This window comes from Ambystoma mexicanum, chromosome 4p (assembly GCF_040938575.1).
Source record: "Ambystoma mexicanum isolate Mex_15411 chromosome 4p, UKY_AmexF1_1, whole genome shotgun sequence".
Classification (NCBI taxonomy): domain Eukaryota; kingdom Metazoa; phylum Chordata; class Amphibia; order Caudata; family Ambystomatidae; genus Ambystoma; species Ambystoma mexicanum.
The window spans coordinates 744,025,516-744,044,485 of record NC_090927.1 but is presented as its reverse complement, the minus strand read 5'-3'; the positions used below and the strand labels follow the sequence as shown (position 1 = coordinate 744,044,485).

General features: G+C 43.6%; 1 protein-coding gene across 6 annotated transcripts in view; it reads right to left on the bottom strand.

Annotated features, from left to right (window-relative positions):
• The window catches only part of TTK (TTK protein kinase), a 1,085,566-nt gene that overhangs the window by 604,266 nt on the left and 462,330 nt on the right, over positions 1–18,970 (bottom strand). The window lies entirely within an intron of this gene.

Below are 18,970 nucleotides of genomic sequence, written 5' to 3'. Positions count from 1 at the left end.
GACTCTACAGCGTAAATAGACTAGCAATAGGAAGGAATAGAGTCAAAAGCTACACCTATTCTTAGACGCACTGTAGGTACGTACAAGCTGCAGCATAGGCTAGTTTTAGCAAATATTAGCCAAGGAAAGATCACAGAGAAGGGAAGTATATCCACAGGGGTATATTTTAATTAGTTACTGGACGAACATCTAAAAATACCAGGGACAGAAAGGTCTAGATGAAGCAAAATCAATCACAAAAGTAGTCATACATTTTGTGTAGGTTAGTAGAAGAAGAATAGTGCGGCAGAAAAATAATAAAAGCTCATTTTTATGTACTAATCAGGAATAGTAGCACGCGTTTATTGTCGGCACACAACAGTAGGTGTTTCTGGTTCGAAGCATAGTTAGCCAACAGAACTGCGTGTTGGAGGCAAGTTGTCTGAAGGGACCGAACTGTCTTCAGGACGCTGTAGATGGAAAGGTAATAGAGTATACCTATAGGGAAAGATGACAAGGGAATTGTCGGGTGGGGGGTCGGGGGGGTGATCTGAGAGGGAATTGTCTCAAAAATCAATTGGTTGAATGCTGCAGTTGGAGGACCTACCTTTGTTTCATAAGGTGTAGTCTTGGAATAGAGAAAAATGTAGTGAATCACAATGAACCTACCTTAGGCGTTATAAAAAAACATCCAGTCGGGTGACGCTGTGTTGACAACATCGAAGATTGTGATTAGCTGCGTAGGGATGAATGGAGTTTCAGGGCATCCAAAATGCAGGCAGCTTTATTCCTAAATAAAAGAAAATTGCCACGTGAACTAAAGTGGGATTTCATGCCCCAAGTTTAGGACAGGAAATGGAGTCCATTTTCAATTGTTTTAGACCGAAGTGGTACTGTGGTGAAACTAAGGCTGGATTTCTTGCCCTGGGTGTAGGGCAGGAAATAGAGTTGGATTCTTAGACCGAATTGGAATTATGGTGTGTCTGGTGGGGCAGCTCAAGAGGTGCCGAGTGAGCAGCGAGTGACTCGAGGCGCTGAAAGCCTTAGTGTCCATGCCGTATCAGGACGCGCGTGTGTTCCTTGCTGCAACAAATAGGGCTGAGTGAAAAAATAGCTGTGTGATCGCTAAATGTGTGATTCTGGGGTTATTGCACGAAAAACGGTAGTGTTGAATAATTACGTGAAAATGCTGTGAGAGGACCACATGAATCAAGGTAATGGATCGTAAAGTGGGGTTAGGCATTGTGACTGGACACGGGAACAATTACCTGTGGTGGACGAGCTGAGGAGCCGTGTCGTGCTCGGAATGAGTGTTTCTACTTCACGCACGCGTGTGGCGCGTTGTCCTTCCAGCCAATGATTATATCGGGAAAAGCCTATTGAAAGACTTTGAAAAACTTTATTGTGCGATGCTGCGCTGAGTCACGGACATTGGTATAGTGATGTCTAGGTGCAGCAGAATGGGGAGTCGGCGTTCTGTAGATGTATACTGTCAATTGGGGATGTTGAAATAAAGCCAGTCCAATTGTTTATAGCAATATAGGTTATTTGATACAAGTAATGACAAGCAATATAATTCTTAAGAAAGCATTTGAGCAATCAAGAAACGATTTATGTGAGCATGTGTGCTTCAATTTCAACAGTGTGGCTTTGTTATATACATAACACGGAATATCTCGAATATTGTCTTTGAAGATAATTAAAAATGGTGATAGAGATATATAAATCATTACATAAATGGAAAAAAGGGTGTACACTTCTGATTGTTTGATGTAGACATAGTATACATTAATAGTTTCACTTTTTTTTTACAATCGCCAAATGATGAGGAAAAAACCCAAAGGTGTTTGTTGGGAAAGAATGAAACTGGCATAGTGGTCTCTTATAATTTGGCCATGCGAGTAGCATAGTAAATTCTGTTGGTGTGCTATGCTTCTTATAAAACCGGCAGACAAAGGAGGCGGAATCATGCTATGGAGCACGACCCTCTACAACAACGAAGTCCAGCGACAACTATCGGACAACAAATACTATAGGCCTATTAACACCAATCCAACAACTAGACTTTTGTCAGAAATAGAAAGTCTGATGTGCCATGCCTGGCAAGAAGGCTGGATAGACCAAGATGAGAAATCTTTCCTCGTCAACCGTCACCTGATCCTGCCAGCTTTTTACCTACTCCAAAAGTACAAAAAAAATACATCGACCACACGTGGAAGACCCATCATCGCAGGAATCGGTTCTGTTCTGGAACCACTATCCATTTACATCGACCATTTTCTTCGACCATTTTTCAGTCAGATGACATATGTGCAAGACACCACTGCAACAATCAAGAAACGCAACACCCTGACGATCAATCAAGAAGATCTCCTCGTAACCCTTGACGCAGAGTCGCTCTACACCAGTATCCCACAACAAGAATGCATCCAGATACTTGTCACCTACCTCGACAAAAGACCAAAACTGGAACCACCCACAGCATTCCTCCTAGAATGCACCAGAATTGCACTCATGGAGAACTACTTTATTTTCTAGAAAGCATTTTTCCAGTAATGCCATGGCACGAGCATGGGGGCTACATTTGCCCCAGACGTAGCTAACCTTTTTATGGACTTTTTAAATTGATTTGATTTTTCATAACACCAACCCTTTTGACACCAATACCGGGTGGTGGTATCGTTACAGTTACATCGACGACGTCTTCATGATTTGGAAAGGCACGAGACACGACTATTTGCCTTCATAGCCTGGTTGAACACACGCAACGCCTGCATAAAATTTACAGAGCAACATGACAAAGAATCGATCCCATTCTTAGACCTCACAATCTAAAAAACCACCACCAACACACTGGGTACCACCTTATAAAGAAAACCAACATCAAAGAACACCCTACTTGAATACAATAGTTTTCACCCAGCTGCTCTGAAAGAAAACCTCCCCTACAGGCAATTACTTCTATTAAAACGTAATTGCACTACCCTAAGAGACTACGACATCAAATGTTCAGAACTATCCACTCGGCTAAAAGAAAGAGGCTACCCTGGACATATCATCCGCAGAGCTCTCAAGAGAGCCAAGCAAACCACCAGAGAGTCCTGTTTCACCTCCACGCCATGGAAAAAACCAAAGACAAAATAACCAGTGTAAATACCTACACACCTTTGAGTATTTTACTCAGAAAAACCGTCCTTCGACACTGGGATACCTTATACAGAGAATGCTTCAGGCCAGCAAAACCTCGCTTTGCGTTCAAACACAGAAGAAATCTAAAAGATCGCCTGGTACAAACCTACGAAGAACACGGCCTACCACCCAATCTACAACAAACACTGCGGAATCTCCCTCCTGTCAAAGGCCACAATAGATGCGGAGCGTGCTCTGTGTGCAGCCTCACTAAGGACCTACAGCACATCGAACTAAACGGAAAACCCTGGTCTTTCAATTCATTCACCAATTGCAAAACGAAATGGTCCGTCTATGTGATCCAATGGCCCTGCAAACTATTGTACGTAGGCAAACGTAAAAGAGAAATTAGACAACGCATATGTGAACACAGATCCTGCATCAAGAACTTAGTAGATGACAAACCCATGGTGGCACATTTTAAGGCTAAAAAACATATCCACAAAGACATGTTTTGGTTCATCCTGCAAACTGCAATAAATCCTTTCAGAGGCGTGGAACAGAGACCTGGCCCTTCGAAAACTCGAACAACAATGGATTTATCGACTCAACTCAGTTAAACAGGGTCTAAATGTTTCCATAGAATGGAACCTTTTCTTCACCTAGCAGGTGTTACTGTACAACTCAAATACCTTTTGTCCGTGATAACCTCCGAGATCCCTACCAGCAGGCTGTTTTTTTTTTATTTATCTTTATTTGCATTTCTCAAATTGTATTCCATATCGCAATATGTGCACATATAGCGCACCTCCGCCATGCATAGCACACCAACAGAATTTACTATGCTACTCGCATGTCTAAATTATAAGAGACAACTAAGCCAGTTTCATTTTTTCCCCAACAAACACCTTTGGGTTTTTTTCCACATCATTTGGCGATTGTAAAAAAACTGTGAAACTATTAATGTATAATATGTCTACGTCAAACATTCAGAAGTGTACACCCTTTTTCCCATTTATGTAATGATTTATATGACAATGTATTACTTACCGTAAAAGCATTTCTGATGGTTGTATCTGCTTAGATTCACATGCTGTGCATAGTCCGACATCCAGTGGTCACTGCGGAGTATTGCATTTTGTTTTTCGTAGTCGAAAAGGGGGCGTCGACAAGGCCTGTCTGTAACACTATCCCTATAGTGATGTGCAGTGTACCCACAACCCCTCACCTCCCTTTGTTTTTATTTTTTCTGCCCTGAGGGAGCCTTCTATACGTGCGTGAGTATAGAAAAGAGAGAGATGTAGAAAGATGTCTATGTTCCTTTCATCCGAGCGGGGAGGAAGGGTGGGCGCATGTGAATCTAAGCAGATACAACCATCAGAAATGCTTTTACAGTAAGTAATGCATTGTCTTCTGATGTTTGTTAATCTGCTTAGAATCACATGCTGTGCATAGACTAGCGAGCAGTACCCGGAGTTGGAGGTGGGTTGTGAGAAGGAACAGTAGAGAAAAGATGTCTTAATACTGCCTGTCCCACCTGGGAATCAGATCTAGAGTGAGCATCTAGACAGTAGTGTTTTGTAAAGGTGTGTACAGAACTCCAGGTTGCCACTTTGCAAATGGACTGAAGGGGAACGTTTGCAATGAATGCTATGGATGCCCCAGTGCCTCGAGTAGAGTGTGCTCTTGGCTTGAAGGGTAGTTCTCTCTTAGCAAGAGTGTAACAGAGTGGTGCATTGAACAATCCATCTAGATATAGTGGACTTTGAGACTGCATCTCCTTCGCTTCCTGCTGCCACCGAGACAAAGAACTGATTAGTCTTTCTCAGTGGCCTAGTTCTTTCCATATAAAACATGACAGCTCTGTGCACATAGAGTGTATGCAGGCTCTTTTCTCCCAAATTGGAAGGGTTTTGAAAGAACGTTGGTAGTTCTATTGACTGGTTGACATGGAATTTCGATATGAATTTCGGTGCAAACCTTGGGTGTGTGCATAGAACCACCTTATCTTTGTGAACTGTTACGAAGGGGTCTAGAATAGAAAGAGCCTGTAGTTCACTTACTCTCCTAATGGAGGTGATAGCTATTAGGAAAGCAGTCTTAAGGGTGAGGTCCTTAAGAGTTGCCTTATGCATGGGTTCAAAGGGTGAGCCCATGAGCCTGGTAAGTACCACATTAAGGTCCCAGCCGGGAGCTGGGTTTGCTATCGGAGGGTGTATTCTCTTTACCCCCTCCATGAAGGCTTTGATAACTGGGACTTTCCACCATGACACCTTAAGTTGAGAGGTGGTGTATCCAGAAAGAGCCGCTAGATGGACTTTAATAGAATTGAACACTAGACCTGAGTCCAGTAAATGGGTCAGGTAAAGGACAATTTGTGTGGGAGAGCAGTGTACTGGGTTGATGCTCTTACCTCTACATCAGATTGCTAGAATAGCAGTGGAGAGTGTTGGGTTTTCTAGCTTCTTTGAGATGTCCATGCATCTCTGAGGGAGTTGTAAATGGGCAAATTCATGGGTGTAGTGTCTTGCCCTTGTCCTGTGACAGCAAGTTGTACGGGCAGGGCAGTTTCACTGGTGGGGACAGGGACATTTCCATCAGGTGCGTAAACCATGGTTGGCGGGCCCACATCGGGGCTATCAGTATCATGGTGACTGGTTGCTGGTGCAGCAGAGGAGTCGGGGGAAAAGTGTAAACAAATTTCCCTGACCATGGTATCCAGAGACCGTTCCCCTTGGAGCGGATCTGTGGGTATCTAGAAGCGTAATCTAAGCATTGTGAGTCCTCCAGAGTTGCAAACAGGTCTATTTCTGGGAAGCCCCATTGTGTGAAGACATCGAAGACAATGTCTTTGTGTAACCGCCATTCGTACTCTGAGGGCAGAGGGAAGTCTCTGCTGAGTTCGTCTGCTAGGAGATTGAGTTCCCCTGGTACATGTTGTGACAATAGGAACATGTGTCTAAGAGCCCACTTCCAGATGTTCTGGGACAGCTTGGACAGTCCTGGAGAGTGAGTGCCCCCTTGCTTGTTGAGGTAGTGCATGGCTGTGGTGCTGTCCGTGAGGACCATCACTGTCTTCCCTTGTAGGTGTCTGGAAGGCTTTTAGTGCCTTGAACACCGAAAGTAGCTCTAATAAGTTTATGTGCTTGGAAGCTACGCTCGGAGTCCAGACTCTGTGAGCAGTCTGATGGGATAGGTGAGCCCCCAATCCTGTGAGGGATGTGTCTTTGGTTAGAGTGGCTTATACTGCGGGGGTGGCGAATGGTTTCCCTATTACCAGGTTTTCCTTCGACCACCACCGTAGCGAGAGAACCAAGGCATGCGAGACCACCACTAGATCGTCCCATTGTCCGCTGGCCTGACACCACTGGCTGTTGAGCCACTCTTGCATTGGGCGCATGCGTAGGCGCGTGTGAGGTACCAAATAAATACATGACGCCATCATTCCTAGCAAGTGCATTGCTTTGCGTACCGTCACCTCTCGACCGGCCACATATTGAGGGATCTGAAACACCATATTTTGGACCCTCTTGTTGGTGGGGAAGACAAGGCCGTCCTTTGTTCGAATTAGAGCCCCTAGGAATTGTTTGATTTGGCTGGGGTCTGAGCTGGACTTCTTCTCGTTGATGGAGAAACCCAGTTGGAAAAAAAGGTCTACTGTCTTCTGGGTGTTTGAGAAGCATGTCTCGTAGGACTCCCCTGTTATGAGCCAATCGTCGAGGTAAGGGTATACCGGTATGGACAACCTGCGCAGGTGGGCCGCTGCCACTGCCAGTACCTTCGTGAATACCCTTGGTGCAGACGCTATGCCGAAGGGTAGCACTCTGAACTGGTAGTGTTTGCTCTCTTTCATGAACCCGAGGTATTTTCTGTGCGCTGGCAACATCAAAATATGAAAGTATGCATCTTCCATGTCTAGTGTTGTCATGTAGTCCCCCTGAGATAGCAGGGGAATTACCTCCTGTAATGTTCCAATACGAAATTTTTGTGGTTTTACAAATTTGTTCGCTGGGCGCAGATCTAGTACAGGGCGCATGGTTAGGTCCTTTTTGGGAACAAGGAAGTACACTGAATAAATACCTTCCATTACCTGAGATAGGGGCACAACCTCTATTGCTCCTTTCTGTAGCAGCTGTTCTACTTCTTGCAGGAGGATGACTAGGTGTTCTGGTGACAGGCGTCGTCCCCTTGGAGGTCTGTAGGTGGGGGACCGATTGAACTCTATACAGTACCCGTGGGCTACGGTTGACAATACCCACCGGTCTGATGTTATTCCCTCCCATGCTGAAAGGAACGATGTTATCCGGCCCCAACCGGAGACGCATGGGAGGGGACCCGAACCTTCGGGTCATTTGGTGTTACTTGCCGGGGTGCCTCTGGGGCTGCAGCCTCGGCCTCTGCCCTTGCCACGGCATTGTCCTCTTTGGTTATACTGGTTACTGGTACCCTGATTAGAGGGCCAGTTGCCTGCAGTGTAATGCTGTTGCTGCTGCTGCTGTTGGCGTTGGCCACGAAAAAAGCGCTTGTTCCCAAATCCCCGCCTGATTGGAGGCTTTGAGATTTGGTCTAAGGTCTTCATGGTGTCGAATTCTTTCTTCACATTTTACAGTGCATCGTCCACTGCCCTTCCAAAGAGATTTGACTCTTCTATTGGCTTATTAATGAGTGATGCCTGCCTTTCTGCCTTGAAACCGGATTTGCGAAGCCAGACTTGACGCTTCAGCAGAATTCCCTGCACCAAAGAACGGCCAGCAGTTTCTGCCGCATCAAGAGTGTTCTTAATGATGCTCTGGTTGATCAGAGCTCCTTCTGTAACTGTAGCCAATAAGCGAGTTCTTAGAGGTTCAGGGGCTTCTTCGATGTCCTGCTTAAGCTTTCCCCATTGAGCATCAGCATAGCTTGCCAACAATGTATTATTATTGGCAATCATAATTGAAAACGCTGCCTAGGCGGAAATTCTTTTGCCCAAGGCATAAAGCTTTTTCCCTTCTTTATCTGGGGGTGCTTCGCTGGTTGACAGTGGAACCTCAGCCCTCTTCCTTGTGTTAGCCACCACTAAGGAGTCCGGGACTGAGTGACCCCTGATATATAATAGGTCTGACTGAGAGGGTGAGAAAAATTTCTCGATTCTTGGATTGACCCCTCTTACCAGCGCGGGGGTGGACAGCGATGGGGTGAGTCGTCTCTTAACCGAGGCGAGGATAGGAATAGTTTGACTAGTGGGAGGTTTTTCTTTAATAATCCTCTCGACGAAATCAGTATCTGGGGTGACCTCCCCAGTTTCAACTTCAAAATGTGCTGCTGCCTTCCTCAGTAGCGCATTGAAGGTGGGCTGATCGTCTACTGGAGATGGGTTCTGACCGGTGTGGTCTGAGGAGAAGAAATGTCTACAAAGTCGGGATCTGTAGACCCTGATGGCGACTGCCAGGGCTGTAAGCCCCCTTCACCTGGGAGGACCCTCGTAGCCCTCCTCACCTATGTTAGTGTCATCATGAAAACCTTCTCCCTCTTGTTGGTCTTCATTATTCACAAACTCATCCTCTTCCTGGAAGTGAGTCCTCTTCAGTGAGGTCGTAAGAGTTCATGTCTTCCTGTAGGGGGTTAAAGAGCTTTGGGTATTTAGCCCTTGGCCCCTCCTGGAGTACCTCCCTTGGCCTCTTGGGTGTCCCATTTTCTGGGATGGCCATGAACCTGTCTAGCTTGTCCATACATGACTGGAACCTCTCTGCAGTCCAGTAAGGTAGGCCAGAGCGGTCTGGGAGTGAAAAGGGAGTTCCCTCTCCCTGTAGTTGCTTAGTTCTGTCCCATAGCGTCGAAGATAGAGTCCCTTTGCCTTCTGAGAAACCCTCTCGCAGGGTAGGGTCTTCCGTCGACGGTGGGAGCTGTCCCAGCCTACCCTCCGGCGTCCTCGGTGTTTCTTTGGCCTTGTGAGCCGTTTTCAACGTGTTACCCGTCGTCTGTCTCTGGCCATCTTTAGAAGATATACACGCGAGGCTTTCGGCAATCAGCTTCTCCGTCGAGGGATCGCTCGCCGTCGCGCTAGGCGGTGCCGAGTCTTTACTGGCAACGTACGCACTCTTGCGAGGCGCATCACCTGAGGATTTGGGGTTAGCACCCTTATTTACAGAGAGACCAGTTGCGGAAGCGGTGGCGGGGAGGGCTTGCGAACCTTACGGTCAGCGGAAGACGCCGGTGGGCCCGACGCCTCCGTTGACGTTAAGGCTGCCTTCGACGAATGCGAGGCCGTGGGGTATGTGCTTATGTGTTTTTCTGTGTTCGTCCTTGTCGTTGGGGTGTTCATCCCCATAAGCGGGGCGTAAGCCGGGCTTGTGGGGGCCGGGGACGGACGATGAGAAGCGGGAACGCTCCTTCGAGAGGTCTACAACCTCCGTTGCGGAGGCCGTGTAATCACTGTCCTTGTCACATTCGGCGGCAGTTGGTGAGGAGTCAGACCTAGACATCGCATAGGCTGCCCACCTTTTGACCCTGTGGTCCTTTAAAGTTTTGGGTTTAAGTAACTTACAGGCCGCACAGCCGTCCTCTTTGTGATCGAGGGGCAAGCAACAGTTACACCGTTTGTGCTTGTCCTTCCAGGTAAACTTGCCCTTGCAACGTGGGCAAAACCTAAAGGGCGTCCTCTCCATAGCTGAGGGCATGAAATGGATTACAACCTCGAAAGAGAGGGAGGGGAAAGAGAAAGGCATTCTCAGAGTGTTAACAAAGAAATGACCAACAACCCCACTCTCCCTACTGTGTAAGGCCGGCGAGGCCCGGCCACGTGTTCGGCAGCGCCGAAGGATCTCCTCCGCTTGTCCCTCCGTCGAAGATCTTGCTCGGCGGAGAACAGCTTGGCAGCTACGTCGAGGGAGGGATCTATGTGATAGTTAATAATAATAATAAACGACCAAGGGTCGAAGAAATGAATTTGCAATGTCTCTCGAGGAGCTCCGCATAAAGGCGACCAATAACTGGGCGGAAAAAAACAATCTGAGGTACCTCGACGGGTGAAGGGTTGTGGGTACACTGCACGTCACTATAGGGATAGTGTTACAGACACACCTCGTCGACGTCCCCTTTTCGACTACGAAAAACAAAATGCAATACTCCGCAGTGACCACTGGATGTTGGACTATGCACAGCATGTGATTCTAAGCAGATTAACAAACATCAGAAATCCGTATCACCATGTCTAATTATCTTCATCAAAGACAGTATTTGATATATTCCGTGTTATGCATATAACAACGCCACACTGTTGAAATTGAAGCACACATGCTCACATCAATCTTTTCTTGCTTGCTCAAATGCTTTAAGAATTATATTCCTTGTCATTACTTGTTCTTGTATCAAATAAGCTATTTTGCTATTAACAATTGGACTGGCTTTAACACCCCCAATTGACAGTATACATCTACAGAACGCCGACTCCCCATTCTGCTGCACCCCGACATCAGTATACCAACGTCCGTGGCTCAGCGCAGCATCGCACAATAACGGTTTTCAAAGTCTTTCAATAGGCTTTTCCCGATATAATTATTGGCTGGAAAGACAACGCGTCACAGGCATGCGCGAAGAAGAAGCGCTCATTCCGAGCGCGATACGGCTCCAGTCAGAGGGCTTTCCTTTTACCAAGCGATACAGCTCGTCCTCCACAGGTGAGTAATTGTTCACCTGTCCGCTCACAATGCCTAGCTCACTTCACGATCCATTACCTTGATTCATGTGATCCTCTCAGCGTTTTCACATAATTATTCAACACTGCCGTGTTTTGTGAAAAAAAACCAGAATCAAGCATTTAGCTATAACACCGCTATTTTTCCACTCAGCCCTATTTGTTGCAGCAATGAACACACGCGCGTCCTGATACGGCATGGACACTAAGGCTTCCAGTACCTCAAGTCACTTGCAACTCACCCTGCACCTCTTGAGCTGCCCCACCAGACACACCATAATTCCAATTCGGTCTAATAATTAAACTATTTCCTGCCCTATACCCAGGGCAAGAAATCCAGCCTTAGTTCACCACATTACCACTTCGGTCTAAAACAATTCAACACAGACTCCATTTCCTGTCCTAGACTTAGGGGATGAAATCCCACTTTAGTTCATGTGGCAATTTTGCTTTGACTCAGCACCTCAACGCTGTTGCGCCTTGCAGCCTTCGACTATAAAACCAAAATACCCTTCCTTTTCTTTAGGAATATAGCTGCCTACATTTTTGATGCCCTGAAACTCCATTCATCCCAACGCAGCTAATCACAATCTTCGATGTTGTCAACACAGCGTCACCCGACTGGATGTTATTTTATAACACCTAAGGTAGGTTCATTGTCCACACTACCACAAAACTATTATTAGTATATTAATTGCACTATCTCTAGACTAACACCCATCCCTTTCCATAGATCTTAGCCACTGCAGGATCCTTTCTCCAATAATACCCCACCAGTACTTCAGACAGCGATTCACCAAATTTTTCTCTATTCCAAGACGACACCTTATGAAACAAAGGTAGGTCCTACAACTGCAACATTCACCCAATTGATTTTTGAGACAATTCCCTCTCAGATAACCCCCCCTGACAATTCCCTTGTCATCTTTTCCTATAGGTATACTCTATTACCTTTCCATCTACAGTGTCCTGACGACAGTTTGCTCCCTTCAGACAACTTGCCTCCAACACGAAGTTTTGTTGGCTAACTATGCTCCGAACCAGAAACACTCACGGTTGTGTGTCGATAATAAACGCCTGCTACTATTCCTAGTACATGACAATGAGCCTTTATTTTTCTGCCGCACTATTCTTCTGCTACTAACCCACACGAAATGTATGACTACTTTTGTGATTGATTTTGCCTCATCTAGACCTTTCTGTCCCTGGTCTTTTTAGATGTTTGTCCAGTGACTAATTAAAATATACCACTGTGGATATACTTCCCTTCTCTGTGATCTTTCCTTGGCTAATATTTGCTAAAACTAGCCTATGCTGCAGCTTGTACGTACCGACAGTGTGTCTAAAAATAGGGGTAGCTTTTGACTATTCCTTCCTATTGCCATACATCAGCTTTCATCTATTGGTATGTATTCAATATTATTCTCCCTTACTATATTTCCTACGTTTCTGCTGTTTAATTTATCCAGTCTCAATTTTTCCCATTCCAATAAAATTCTTTTCCAAACATAAAATGCAGCTCCCATATACACAATAGGCTCTGCCATGCAAATTTCAGACCAAACCTGATCAGACTTGATCATTCTCTTGTCCGTTACCAGGTCATTGTACCCTGCATGATACCATTCCTCCAGTTTTATACAGGCAGTTAATAAGTGCCTCAAAGTTTCCACCTCCACTTTGCAGAGCCTGCACGTTCTTTTTTCAATGGGGACTCCACTCCAGGCTCCCACATATTCATAACTGGGTAGCATATTGAACCTTATTTATTTATATAGCGCCAGTCGCTCGCAAGCATCAGGGTGTTAACATATAAACAGTTGGTACAAAACACATAATCACGGGACAATTCGCTCAAGTATGTAGTTGGGATTTTTGTCTGGTACGCAGTGGATTATTTGAAGAGGGGGGTTTTGAGATTTTTCCGAAAATTTAGCAACAATATAAACCTAGAAAATTCCCTGTTACCGACCTTCAAATAGTTGCAAGGATTATTAGGTAACATTCCTTGAAGGCAGTATGTAGAAAATCTACTCTTTTTAGCTAATCTATCCAGATTATTAAATCCCAATGGATAGCTTTCTTTTTCAGAGTATTATACAGACAATTTACATTCAGTCTCTTTAGGCAATTGCATATTGATCTCTTTCAAGAAAGTGAAAAGTGTTTGTCAGATCCTCCAGAGCATATTGGTCTGTTCACCATCATACCCATAATATTCATCAGGCTGCTTGCATGCTTACTTCGACTGTCATTTTTATGAATAATTTGCAACATCTTATTTTCCAAAAGGTCAAAAAGGAAGTCAGACTTAATTTGAATCTAATGGGCGTAATAGTAAACCTAGATGCAACAGTTTCCTACGCATACATGGATCCAGGTATAATACTGGTCTTATACATTTCCAACAGTCCCTCAATCGAATAACCCCTCTTTGTAGATCTATGGGCTCTCATAACATTACATTTTTTGGCCACCTTTCTCTCTATCATATACTCATATTAGTCTCTCGGGGGTAATGCCTAACCGGAAACCCCAAATATGGGTAGGTTTCCACCACATCAATATCAAGTATCAACTTTCCATCTATATTTACAGTTTTCCTTCTTCCCCTGTCTTACCCCCAAATATGAGTATCTTAGATTTCCCCACGTTGATAGTTAAGTTATTTAGGTTAGCATACCTATGCAGGACATTAAGCATCCTCTTGAGTCCTACAGGGGTTTTATCTATAAGGATCGTGTCATCCGCATACGACATCAAACCTATAGATAAATCTCCAATCTTAGGAGGGAAGTTATTTATACCATCAAATCTTTCTCCTATATCAGACACATAAGTTATATAAGGTAGGCAATGTCACACAGCCCTGCTTGAGGCCCATATTAGTTTTAATAGAAGACCTTTCCATTCCTTTATTCACGCATATAGTTACTGTTGTCTCCCTATACATTTCTTTTAAAAAGTGTAGAACTATGGGGCACATTTTCCATTTTTCAAATTTTCCCCACAATCTTTCGGTATCGGGTAATATCCCCACCAAAAATATTGCTGTATATATGGTCGTCTGGAACGGCCACAGGCGATATTTTTAGTGGGGATACTATTTGGGGGTTTTGGGGGCGGGGGATGCAGGGGTGTTCCCCGCTCCCTTTAAAATATGGGAGTTGCGGGAGCTGTCCCCCGCAGGTTCCATGCCTTAATAGCGCCGCAAAAATATGGCGATATTTTTGTATGGCGATATTTTTGCAGGGATATTAACACAGGGAACCAATCTTTCTCCATCTACGCAATCAAATTCTGTAGAGAAATCTACAAAATAGGCATAGAGTTGTCTTTTTCTTAATTGCATCAGCAACAACATATTTTAATGTTACCGTATTATCAATGGTACTGAAACCTGCTCTAAAACCGGTTTGCAGGGGTGATATAAGTTTATTATCTTTACTCCATAGGTTTATAATTTGTAGAAATAGGGAGCAAAAAATGTTGCGGCTAGAGTCTGCCATGGTTGTTAACCTATATTTTTTTGGGCACGTTCTTCCCCCTTTTTTTATAAACTGGGATGAATATTGCCTCTCTCCAGCTGTCCGGTATCTTACCATATTTCCAGATCCAAGAATATAGTTCTAACAGGATGGCTGCAAATTTTTCTGGGTTGCGTTTTAACACAATGTTAGCTAGTTCATCTGGGCCCGGACCCCTAGAAGATTTAATCTTTTTTATGATCTTTAACACATCATCTAATCCAAAGGGGAATATAACTTCCTCAGTTGTCCATCTTATCTCAATTATATGTTGGTACTTATTTTCCTCAAAGTGGAATGCCAATATGTACTCTGGCCAAGCTTCTATAGATATTACATTAACATCGGTATGTTCTTCTTAGATAATATATTTCCGGTAAAGGTACCCGCATATTTTTGCATCATAGGTCCTACAGAGCTTAAATATAATTTTCCAATTAGCATTGTGTAGGTTATTCTTATAAACCCTAAGCCAATTCTTAAATTTCATGCAGATCTTGGAGATTCTTTGACTTCTTTCCTTCTCATTCTAATTCACATCTCTCTTTGTACTTTTTATTTCACCCTTAACCTCTTATTTGGCATCTATCTGGCAATCCTAGGTATTTCTATGTTTGTTCTCAGTCCTTTTTTTCTAATGGAGATTCTGCTATTCGTCATTTGTATCATCCCCAATAAGTCGCCAATAACTATCCGGCCATTCAAAGCCAACTCTTGCCCGCTTATTTGTAAGATACTAAACATTTTATCAACCTAATTAGATTCAGTCCAACATATCCTATTCCCACTCAAATTACTTTGGAAGTTCATACATGCATCACTATTCCTCCTACACCGTTGAGGACCTTTAAGTGTGCATTTTAGAATGTTATGGTCACTATGGATAGATGGCATATGTTCGAATCCTTTTATATATTTTCTCAGCCCATTATTTACAAACACGTAGTCCAGCCGGTAATCAACTCTCCCCTTGGTCCATGTCGGGTAGCAACCTCAATTCCTGGTTCTAGATAATCAAGTTCCCTACCCTGTAACATATTTAGCCAGGTTAATCTCATAGAAATTTGAGGAAGGTGATTTTGTTGAGAACCTAGGTTTCCCAGGTCACCTTTGGAGGATAGCTCATAATCCCCACACAATTCATCCCAGTCTTCCAACCTTGCCCTAGCCACATCACAATAGGCATTGAGGTCCCCCATTATCATATTTGCTTAAGGGGATTTGTTATGCCATTCCTTCCATAGTGTCCGTTATGATCTTCCCAGCCTCCTTTAAATGGACTCCCAGCAAACCAGAAAATACATTGATCAATAGCAGTTCCTCACCAATAACAAAGTTGCCTATGACTACACACAGGACAGTCAGTCACCATATTTATCATATTCCCTGACCTTCAAATGTTTTTTTTACCCATACACTGCTTCCCTTTCGGTCTACCTCTTATACCCACAATGGCAGATTTAGTCAGAATATCATACCCATCTACAAGTATATTTCCCTGTGCCCAGGTTTCTTGTAGGGCAAAAATGCCACAAATTTTCAAAACAGCAATACTATCCTTATGCAATAAAGACTGGAAGCCCGTGCTATTCCAAGATATTGTAGTAGTGGTGGCAATCTCCTCCTTATCTCAACATTCTCATCAGGGACCCATTTCATTGCTACCAAACTGGCTTACTTCGATCCTTGCAAGTTGTTACTATTCAACTCAGGAGTGCTCCCTATATTATTACATACAATGATTTCAAAATCTCTGTTCCATAGCTCTTTCCAGTGGTCATTGATCAATTCAACAATAACTGTTTCAAATTGAATGATCGACCAATTTTCCCAGCTTCCGGACTCTGGTAAAATGACCCTATCTATATCAGAGGTTTTTATATATTGTAATTTGGGGACTGTATGTAGATGGTTAAGTAGCCATCCTCGGTTTAAATAAGGCCTATCCTCTTTGGGGGACATGAATACTCTTTCCTCTATTGATCACCCTTTTTTCTCGATCTCCCTTAGTTTCCAACTTTCTTTCTCTTTATCATTGATGTTCCTGCTCATCGCCAACCTCTTCATTTCTCCACTATATATCTCCTTATCTCTGATTAAGATCTACCCTTTCCATGTTTATCTGTACACCGAGGAATCGGATTCCTACCTCGGTATACTCCAGCTGTTCAGAGTTATCTATGCCTACTCCAGCAGGAGCTTCCATAGGCTCACTTGTATCCAAAGTTCCTGTATTAGGTACCTCTCTATCTATTCCCTCCCTCTTTCCCTTTGCGTTTCCCTTAAGCCAATCATTCATACCCCCTCTTGTCGTTTTCGCATTATACCACCCGAGTTAAGCTCAAATCCATTTACCATCTCTATACATTTCATGTCATTTAAGGAGGTCTCGGGCAGAGCAATGCTATTATTTTTAGCTGTATTCTTCTTTCTAGGTTTGCCTACTTTACTTTTGCTTCCCTTTCTGTAGTTTCTTTTTCGATAGGCTCGTCTTTTATGTCCCTGAGAGCACTTAATTTCTCCCTCCCCATCCACCTCTATAATTCTACTACTTTCTAGGTCAGTTACAATTTCATGTGTGCTCATCTGTTCCATCTCTCCTTCATAGTTCTCTCCATGTTCATTAACCAACATGTATAATGCACTTAACTTGTCTCCCATTACCTCCTTTGTACACATTTTTGCTTCAGTACATTCTTTCTGGTTATCATCATCTGCCTGCAAATTAATTGCTTTCATATTTTTGTTCACAATTCCCACCAACTCTTAATACCTGTTGCTCGTTCATCATCTTAGTACATATGCCCAATAAAACACCCGTCTTAGTCAGTGTATCCATTTTTACATTTATACGTGCTATCTACTAACAAGTCAGACTCACACCATGCACCGTTTTCTTCTTCATCATATGATGTGTTGTCTTGCACCAACTTTTCTAAATCAGGGGTCATTGACAAATTAGAACCTATTAGATTATTGATCTCAACCATATTCTCGATACTTATGTTAGTTAATAGCGTATTCCCTACATTAGCAGCCTCCATTGAATGACGCTGAAAATCATGTTGCATATTTGAGAGGGATACACCATCAACCGTATGACGATCTGACGGGAGACCCATTGAATGCCGCCTAAAATCCTTACAAAGGTTTAGGAGGGAATTGTTATCAAATATAGTGCTGGTTTCCAATTGGTGGGCCATCCCCTCTGTGGAGCATGCTTTTTCAGCTTTCTTTTTTGTCAGGTATTCCGAGATTTTAGGTTGCTCCACCGTAAGTGAATCAATTATGCCTTTGTTAGGGATTTCCCTAGGGGTTAATTTTTTTGAGACCTTAATAGGGGTGGCACCTGTAGTGCCTTTACCCCTTTTCCGTTTGTGATCCAAGTTTCAGGACCATCTTAATTATTTACTATATCATAATTCTATGTACCTCCAGCTGTAGTATTGCCTCTGCTAATCTAAGTACAGCGCTCGGTATACAGAAATCTCTGTCCTCTCCTGTAGTTAATCCAGGAAAGATTAGCCGGCTCACAATCTCAATAAAAAATATGTTGCTGTTATATCGGCCTAAATTGGCGTATAAGGAAATGTCCTTTCACTTAAGATGCGCAAAGGGTGTTACGATATAAATGTCACATACGGTGTTCAAACCACAATATTAATTCCACCCAGAGATGCCTATGTGCCAATGTTTTTCTTCAACCTTTGCATTCATAAAAACACATAAAACAATTTAAAACTTTGGCTTTACCCATCTCCGTTGACAGAGGAGAAATTAACCCACAGCCCTCCACCTGCGCCACCGAAACCGCAGAACAGTAACTTGCAAGCGGCTTCCAAAAGCGTGTGTGCAAACGCGTGCGCTCCCGCAATATGTAGGTCTTCTGGGTAGTGGGGGGATATGGCTTCTAATTAGTATAGTATTTTCTAAAAATGAATGAAGGGGAGAAATATAAATATACTGTAAAATGTATTTACTCCAACAATAACATTGTCATAAATATATTGTAAAATGTATTTACTCCAACAATAACATTGTCTTTAAAGTCCTGGCTTCATACCAGGTTGAAGTCTTTGCAATCCTTTGAAGTATAAAATGTCCGCGTCCAGATAGCCCAGTACGACCAGCAGAACAGAGACTTGCAAGAGACATTTCAATAAAGTTGTTGAACTCTGCAAATCATACCTGTGTCTGTACTTATTTCCTGTTGTTTCCTTTTCCTAACTCCACAACTAATTTTCACTGGACCCATCCCTTTCCCCTAAACTTTCTCTCCCTTCCTGAAGTTTTAATCTGTCGAGAGTATCAATTCCCTTTGCCTGCAGCCCTCCCCAGGCCCCAAAGAATCAGCCCAAACCTACCAGAATTGCTCCTAGACATCCCTAAACATTTAAGGCTCTTAAAGGAAATTTTGCCAGAAAGGAAAATTCACAGAAACCTGCAAACCTACCTAAATATCACTAGTAAATTCACAGCAGCCCACAGACCACTTTTCAGAAGGTTTGCTCAGTCTCAATAGTAGAGTAGGCCCAAAGACCAATCTTTCTTGCAGAGGACCCTCAGAAGCTGGGGATTAGGTTGGTGGCACTGGTGCCTGCTTAGCTCATTTTAAGATTGTGTGAAACCTTCACGCTCCATGCGGCTGTAGGCAGGAGAAGGT